This window comes from Eptatretus burgeri, chromosome 1 (genome assembly GCF_056783735.1).
Source record: "Eptatretus burgeri isolate ZD-2024b chromosome 1, Ebu_testis_v1, whole genome shotgun sequence".
In the NCBI taxonomy this organism is placed as follows: Eukaryota; Metazoa; Chordata; class Myxini; order Myxiniformes; family Myxinidae; genus Eptatretus; species Eptatretus burgeri.
Window position 1 is genome coordinate 140,520,061 of NC_140961.1, and position 9,211 is coordinate 140,529,271.

General features: G+C 42.8%; 1 long non-coding RNA gene across 1 annotated transcript; it reads left to right on the forward strand.

Moving 5' to 3' along the window:
- Positions 1-254: 254 nt before the first annotated feature.
- LOC147035627 (uncharacterized) lies at positions 255-9,003 on the forward strand. The gene is made up of 3 exons (XR_015049121.1): positions 255-428; positions 7,186-7,296; positions 7,468-9,003. It is a non-coding gene; the product is annotated as an uncharacterized LOC147035627 (long non-coding RNA).
- The last annotated feature ends 208 nt before the right edge of the window (positions 9,004-9,211 follow it).

Consider the following 9,211-nt stretch of genomic DNA (forward strand, 5'->3'; position numbering starts at 1 on the left):
ATGATTTCCTGATAATACTTGTACACAATCATAAGATTTCCAACCACACATTGTAAAATGTGATTATTATTATTATTATTATTATTATTATTATTATTATTATTATTGTTAAAACCTTGCACACACAGGATTAAGTGCCCCTTAAAAACACCCGACACCGTTGCCTCGACAAATACCTGTTTTGCCAAGGAGTTCCCTTGTGGTGTGCAATGCCCTTGTGTCCTGGGGGTACTTAAAACAGGGAAGTCGCAAGCTGGGAATAAACCGTTTCCTCTCGCACTCGATGCACTTTCGGAGTTAGGTTCCCGGGTAAGCACAACCTATGGCTGACGGAGAGAAAAAGAAGGCCTGCACTCTAGCCAGTGTTTCAAGGAAAGCCAGCAGGCTTGCCTTGATCTCAAAATTGGCAGGACATGGATCCAAGAGTGGTGAGTAATTAAATGTACAGGTGAGTCGGTGGACTACACAGGAAGATGTTTGTGATTTGGAGTCTAAACGACAAAGGGCAGTAAGTTTATGTACTAGTAAAATATATTGGGGGGGGGGGGTGGGGGGTAATGCGGAGGTGGCATGAACATACATAAGGAGGAATAACACAAAAACTAGTAACAATGGCCCGAAGAGGACCCGTGTGGGCGAGAATCATAGTGTGTAGAACAGATATGATATTGGATATGCATTGTTGAGCGTGTGGGATAGTGATGGCAAGTGCATTTGAAAGCCTGAACTTAGGAGGATGAGACTATTGACGCAGGAATACAATTCCAGACTCTTGTTATTATTACTATTATTGGTGTCAGGATGGCTCGATGTTAGTCTGCTGTTTTCCAAACTATCTTGTGGGATGGGGCCGAACTAAAAGGTGCCACCTGGTGAGATAATTTACTGCGATGTGGATTCCATCGTCCGATGGAGGGTACCATTCCAGCTGTTTTACAAAGTGGACGTTAAAGCTTTTTGCAAAAGTTGGACTTTGAGTCAGTCCAGTGGTCAAGTTTTAATGTGCCATTTTGAGTTGAGTATAGGACTCTCTCCTAGTGTATATAACCACCAGAGTAATACAGACACGGCGTTGCCTCACAATGTGCGCCATCCTTCGGATGGATATCAAGATAGGTGCCTCGTCTGCGAGATAAGCTGGCGGTCGTTAAAGATCTCACAGTGTCTTTCAATGAAGAGTTGGTGAGGCAAAAGAGAGTACGAGATGACAGCACATAGGGCGAAGGACAAGATCAGTTCTGCAAAAGAGCAAACACAAGGCCTTGCCACACTGGGTTTCAGCAGAACGCAGTCGATGCTGGAAGCAACTTACCAGGGCAGGACATGCTGAAAGCAGAATCCCATGTCAGTTTACTGTTCAGGAACAGACGAAACACCGAACAACTTGAGATGGCCCAAACAGAATGAATAAGGAAAGAGCTCGCAAGTAAAAAAAACAAGCAACAACATAGGGGCAATGCCCCTGTGCTCACCAGGTAGAACAAGGGAACCACTGGCAGGTGTAGATGATCCATTAAATATGTAAATTAGTCATTGGTTTGTACAAACTTGTGAAAGCAACATGCAGAGAACATCCCTGCCAAGTTCCATCTAAATCGGGTGAATACTTTTTGGGAAATCACAAGTAGCGATCCCGGAATCGGAATGACATTGACCTTTAAATTAACCTACTTGATGTGCATTTTTTTTTTCATGGGATTTGCAAGGGATCAGGATGCCTTGGCCCTCAGAAGTTTTACAAAGTTTGGTGAAAATAGGACCATTAGTTTCACTATCAGGGGTGATGAAGGTTGTGGTCAAGTTTCATCGAAATTGCGTGTGTGGTTTGACTGACGGACACCGCGCGATGCTAACACCGCGTGGGTATTTAGGTATATTTAAATTGGCAATTGACCCTATTCCACGTGGTCGACCTATTGGCGATCTTCGGTCTGATAAGGGACCCTTGACCTTTTGGATTTATCTGAAAAGTACGACCTAAATTCTGGTGTGTTCGGTGGAGCCGACTCTACTGCTCCCCCTAGCGGTCGTGCTCGCCACCAAGACCCGGCCCGACAACAGTATGTCCCCTTCCAATGTGATATTTTCTAAGTTCAAAAAGGGCATAGCTCTGCTAAAAAATTGCCAAAACGCCCTGAAACTCAAATTTGTTCTGTAACTTATCATCGTAAAGCCATGTACCAAGTTTCAGTTGAATATGTTAAAGGGTATGGGGAAAAAAGTCTGAAAAACCACAGGTGGGACGGACGGAGAGCAAACCTGTCATCCCCTCCGGTGAAACCGGTAGGGGACAAATAAACAGTAGATAAATGAATGAGGTTATTCTACAATGGAAACTAGAACTGCACTTGGTTTTGAGTGCACACCTCCACCAAGCTGAGCAGTTTAAGTTTTGTATCACACTCATAGGCCAGATCCAGGTCCAGTTCTTCACCAAAATCAAACTCAATTCTTCCTCGTCACATACCCAACCTGTCCACCAAGTTTCATCAGAATCCGTCCAAAACATTTTGAGATATCCTGCACACAAACAGACGGACAAACAGAGACGGGGTGAAAACATAATCTCCGTCCACCGTAGCTTCCATCCGCCCCTCTCCCCCTTTTTGTGCACAGGAGCCAGATCTGCATGGGGCACCCTACTTCAAAACTCCAGTGGAACCTCCATCAGGAACACTAGGTTTGTTGATGTCCAGCACCATAAGGGTTTGACGTACATTTCTAATCGTGAAAGAAACCGAGGGCATCATATTATCAGCAACTGGATAGCCGGAGTGAGTTATACCAGTGTTGTCAAGCATTGAGTCAACTGGACGCAGGATAGCAAAAGTGTCGGCTTTGGATTTCAGATTACTGGAGACAGAGACATCTGCATTGACAAGAAGAGGAAAAGATATTCAGAAAAACATTACGAGGTGATATATGTGGCCAGTGAGCAAAAGGCTCAACTACTGGAAGGGCACTAAGCCGGCCGGCTTAACTGAAATCTCCTGGATGAAGGAACCTGAAGGTCCAGGTGTTGAAGGTTCTTTTCTTTTTTTTCAGTGAAGTGCTTTGACCCACTGAGAATTAAACAATTGAGGAGATGAAAAGTCAGCAGGATTGGTGATTCCGTCGTATGTACAAAGTCATACCCAAAAATAATGACTTCAGTAATTGTGTCGGAGATTAAAAAAAGATCTGGAGAGAAACAAAGTTCTTTCCATGGGGAGTGAGTAAAACTAGTGCAAATTGTCGCAATATGAATACACTTGTAGAGGAACAGGGTGGTTAAGGCAAACAAAACAAAAAAAAAGGACGTTCAAGGAGAGGAGACGGTGGTTAGAAGAACCAAGTGGTGCAGTAATTGAGACTTCGTCTGAGGTTTGGTGGTGATAAATAAATCAAGAGTATTATGATAAATCATCCATTGGGATGGTCTGGAATAGAAAACAATGAAGTTGTCAAATACATATTACAATTTTGGCTATAAGGTAGAGAGATTGCCGGAATGACTGAATTGAGTGATAATTGTCCCCATTAGGGGCGATTGATTATAATTTCAGAAAACTAGTTTCATATTACGAATGAGAGAAACTTGAGCCAGAGGATTTGAAAATCCTGGATTCAGATAGCTCGAGGTTGTGAATCCGTGTGGCTGGAATATCTGAGCGAAGAGAAGCCCACAGCTGAGCCCGAAAACGAAAACAATGGCAAATTGATACCTGGGACAATGGAAGCGGAACAAGTTCTTCACTTGTACCTGTGAGGTGGTGTATGGTATCGTGTGATGTTAATGCTTGCATGTCTGTGATCCGATACCACAATGAATGATTTGTTGTTATATCTGTTGAGGTGAGATATTAATTCGAAAAGAAAAAGGCAACGAGTTAAAATGTTGTCGTTAGACCTAAAACCTGTAAAGGAAGATTGTCAGGTTGCGAGAGATTTCCTATGGATAAAATCAACAGGACGTTGAGTGACCTAAACTGGGACCACCATGGGAAGGAATGAAAATCTGATGCTCTGGGCAATCATCATCAGAGCAAAAGAGGTTTTCTTGCCACCACGACGGTGTGTGGGACAGTGTCGCTAACCACACACCGGGTGGAGCAGGTCTAAGTGACCGTGGGAATGGAGAATGGGGTTTGAGTTGGAGGAGGGGGGGGTGGGGGTTAAAACCTTAAAAATGAGGGAGGGAGAGATGGTTTGATACATAACAGGCTTGAAATGTTAAACTAGAGCGAAGTGGACGACATGCCATCGCAAATTCCCACGCTTCCCACCTTCAGCAATGTTGAAAGATGGCAAAAAGTTTCACCAGGAATGACGCAATATCAAATTTCGAGTGAAATTTTGTTCTCATTTTGATCTCTGTGACCCGAAGTCCCCCCCCCCCACCTCCCTAACCAGGGGTCAAATCTGAAAAATCGTTACATCAATCATGCATCCCCCAATGTTGATTACATATGCAAAGTTAAATTAAATAATGTTTTAAAATGTGCTCATAATTGCATTTTTTGCTATCAGACGTTTTGACCCTGCCTCAGGGGGTGGGGCAAATAATAATAATAATAATAATAATAATAATAATAATAATAATAATACTGCTCTCATGTATTCTTGCCATGTGGTGATCATAACTACCAAGTATGATGTATGTCTCTGCAAAACCGTTTAGGAGGAGATAGCGTGACGGACGGACAGATGGACGGACGGACAGATGGAGCCAATTACAATATCCCCCCATTTTTTCAAAAAGTGTGGGGACAATGATTGACAGGTGGCCTCATGCACATCAATATAAAGACCCCGCCGGGGAGAGAGAGAGAGAGGGGGGGGGAGATATATATATATATATAGAGAGAGAGAGAGAGAGAGACAGAGAGAGAGAGAGAGAGAGAGAGAGAGAGAGAGAGAGAGAGAGAGAGAGAGAGAGAGAGAGAGAGAGAGAGAGAGAGAGAGAGAGAGAGAGAGAGAGAGAGAGAGAGAGAGAGAGAGAGAGAGAGAGAGAGAGAGATAGAGATAGAGAGATAGATGTTTTAAGGTGTTTTTGATGTAACATGAGGTGTGAGGTGTTTTTCATGAAATGTGACATTGGGATCATCTCGTGGCTTAAAATCACATAATTTTTACATGTGTTCATGGTAGAACATGTCCTGGTATACTGGCCCAATTTTCAATTCCTGTCTTAAAGTATGAGCGGTGCTGCATCAGTGGGAAAGCCATCAGTAATGGTGTACATGAGACATACTCTAATGCAAATGTATCAAGGTGCTGATACTAGATTGGCTTCCTTATTAACAGGCCTCACATGGTCCACCACCAACCCCTTTCTGGTGAAACTATCTACATCCAGAATCACTGACCACCTCCACTCATTTGTTCCTCTTTTTTTTTTACTACCTGTGGAACCATCTTCCACATCCTCTTCACTATCATTCTTCCCTCCAAGTCTTCAAGACAGCTGTTCACCTCCATCTCAGATCTTGCCCAATCCATAACCATGATCTTTTCAGGTCAGGTATGGGAGCATGCGCCGGAGCAGCATGTTCCTGCGTCCACTTTCCGCCAGTACTCCAGGCGCCTCCGTCTGGCCTTCCCCCAGGCAGATGTCTGGCCCATCCCCATCTCCTTGAGATGCCTATCAACCTGCTGCAACCACGAGGCACGTGGTCGGCCCATTGGCCTCCTCCACTCATGAGACTCCCTCGCTGAGAGAATCTGGTGAGCCGGATCAGTGTCAGGAAAACGAGCGACATGTCCATACAGCCGCAGCTGACGCTCACGGACGATGCAGGTAACAAATCTCATTTGAGTCTCTCTCAGCTACTGCTCGTTGGACACAAAGTCCAACCAGTGATAGCCAAGGATTCTCCGAAGAGACCTGGTGCCAAAGGAATTAAGGCTCCATCTCAGATCCTTGGTCAGAGTCCAAGTCTCACTTCCATAGCGCAAGACTGGAAGCACCAAGGACCTGAAGACTCGGACTTTCGTCCTCACGCACAGGTACCGGCAGTGACACACCCCATGATCCAGTGAATCTATGACTCTCCAGGCCCGACCCAGACGTCTGTTGATCTGTGGCTCACAGCCAGCAGAGACATGAATATCACTGCCAAGGTAAGTGAATTGTTCCGTGACCTCAACATCCTCATCACAAACAGGTACAGACAAGATAGCAGCATCCAAGGTGTCATGGAAAGCCTGGATCTTAGTTCTCATCCAGGAAACCCGTAATCCCAGCGGCTCCGACTCCTCATTCAGCACCTTGAGGGCCCCCAAAAGGATATCCAGAGTCTCCACAAAGATGACTGCATCATCTGCGAAATCAAGGTCAGAGATCTTGACATTCCCAAACGATGCACCGCAGCACGATCTCTCCGACATCCTCCCTAGAATCCAGTCCATACAAATGCTGAAAAGTGTGGGGGCCAGTACACATCCCTGACGAACTCCAGTAACAACTGGAAATAAGTCAGAGATGGTACCACCACACTTCACAGCACTCTCAGTACCAGAGTGGAGTTCATACATCAGATTGATCAGTTTTCGTGGCACCCCACGAAGACCAAGAATCCTCCAGAGGACATCCCGATTCACTGAATCGAACGCTTTACAGAGATCAACATAGGCTGCAAGCAGCCCCTGCCGAAATTCTCATCTGCGTTCGGTGAGGACCCGAAGAGCAAGGATCTTTTCTACCCTCATTAACCCACCCCAGTCGCTCCTCCTTACAAATTTTCAGTTTTTCCTCCTAAGAGTTCCCTTCTGTATCCATCTTGTCTACCCCAAGCATCCTCTCCTGCCCCCAATTCCTCCCCAAACTCATTGTTCGTCCACCTCCCTCTGTCTTGTCCTTCGTCTCTACCGTTAGTGTTTCCCCCCACTTTCTGCTGTTCCTTTCATCCTGTTGCATCCTAAACCATTCAGCGTACTAGTACTTGCTCTTCCACGAGCCTCGACTATGTGTACAATAAATAAATAAACAGTGAAGTCCACTTAAAAAAAAAAAAATCAATTGCCTCAGCCCAGGACAAACAGCAGAACAATTAAACAATAGCAATTATTAATCAGCTAATCTTTTAGTTTTGTTAAATTCTCCTAATAATATCTTTATAAAATGTTCACAAAAAAAATTATCCTGAAACTACACTTGTTTATAACAGCTCTCCCTCTATTCCACTCCCTTGTTTCCTCTGCCAGGCTCCCAAGATTCATGTGATGCCACAGAACCTGCCGGAGATGCCGCGCACATCGAGACCTCAGAAAGTCCCATGAACAACAAAACTTCAGAAGATAACATTCAAGATAAAGGTTTATAAAAGCAAACCACAGAAACATTGGACAGTCGGCTTCTCTGCAGATTCTGAATGTTTTCAGGCGATCAATTTATATACCTTACTCGGATTAAGCATTCATGTCCATATTGAAGCATCTTTTGATTATGCACACAATATGTATGACGTTGTTGGTTCTGCTTTGCAGGAACAGTCATGGATGAAAAGTAACTGCTTCCAAAGTCTTCGTTTTCTAAATTCAGTAACAACATTATCCTCCTTTAGTTTGTAGCTTAGAAATGAAGTGAAATAATAAAGTGTGGGTTGATGCAGATTGTTTCATTTGCAACTGGAACAGCATTTGGAAGAGCGCATAGCTCCGCAAGGCCGAACAGTTTACATTTTGTATCCCATCGATAGGCCGAACCTGCATCAGGATCTGAACCAAAATCGAATCGGCTTGTTCAAGTCACCTAAACAAGTCATTCGTCAAGTTTTGTCATAACCCCATCCAAAACTTTTTGAGATATCGTGTTATACATCGTTTTTGGCCCCATCTCTCAACGGTGAAGAATCGCTTAAAAAAAAATTCTCAGATCAGGATCCGGATTTGAATCTTTGCAAAAATTGAATCAATTCTTCCTTGTCACACACACCCAAACTGCCCACTAAGTTTTGTCTGAATCCGTCCGTAACTTTTTGAGATATCGTGCTATACGGTGTATCATTTTTGGCTATATCTCTCAACGGTGAAGAATCACTTAAAAAAAAAAACTCTAGTTGCAGGATCCGGATTTGAATCTTTGCCAAAATTGAATCGATTAGTACTTGTCACACACTCAACCTGTCCACCAAGTTTATCTGAATTCGTCCATAACGTCTTGAAATACCATGCTATGCTATATATCATTTTTGGCCCCTTTCCTCAATGGTGAAGAATGACTTTTAAAAATGTAACAATTCTCATATCCGGATCCAGATCTTTTCCAAAATCGAATCAATTAGTGCTTGTCACACACCCAACCTGCACACCAAGTTTATCTGAATCCATCCATAACTTTTTGAGATATCGTGCAATACTGGATATCATTTTTTGGCCCCCATCCCTCAATGGTGAAGAATGACTTTAAAAAATTTTTTAATTCTCATGTCCGGATCCGGATCTTCACCAAACGAATCAATTAATTTTGTCACACACCCAACCTGTCCACTAAGTTTTGTCTGAATCCGTCCGTAACTTTTTGAGATATCGCGCTATACGGTGTATCATTTTTGGCTATATCTCTCAACGGTGAAGAATCACTTAAAAAAATTCTAGTTGCAGGATCCGGATTTGAATCTTTGCCAAAATTGAATCAATTAGTACTTGTCACACACTCAACCTGTCCACCAAGTTTATCTGAATTCGTCCATAACGTCTTGAAAAACCATGCTATGCTATATATCGTTTTTGCCCCCATCCCTCAATAGTGAAGAATGATTTTTTAAAATTCTATCCAGATCGTATTTTACGTGTCCAGATCGTAAAAATGACGTATCCAGATCCGGATCTTCACCAAAATCGAATGAATTTGTCCTTGTCACACATCCAACCTGTCCACTAAGTTTCACCTAAATCCATCCACAATTTTTTTTGAGATATCCTGCTCACAGACAGACAAACAGGGGTAAAAACATATCCTCCGTCCACCGGTAATAACTTCTTAGCACAATGATTGGAAACTACCTGTTTGACGTAATATATATATATATATATATATATATATATATATATATATATATATATATATATATATATATATATATATATATATATATATATATATATAAAAATCCTGTTTTGAATCTGTACCATTGATAAAAAATTTGATTGAATCCCATATTTGTTTTATGGTAATTGAAATGTTCATCCACAACAATCTCAATGAGATGGATTTGTTCTTCATCCGTGC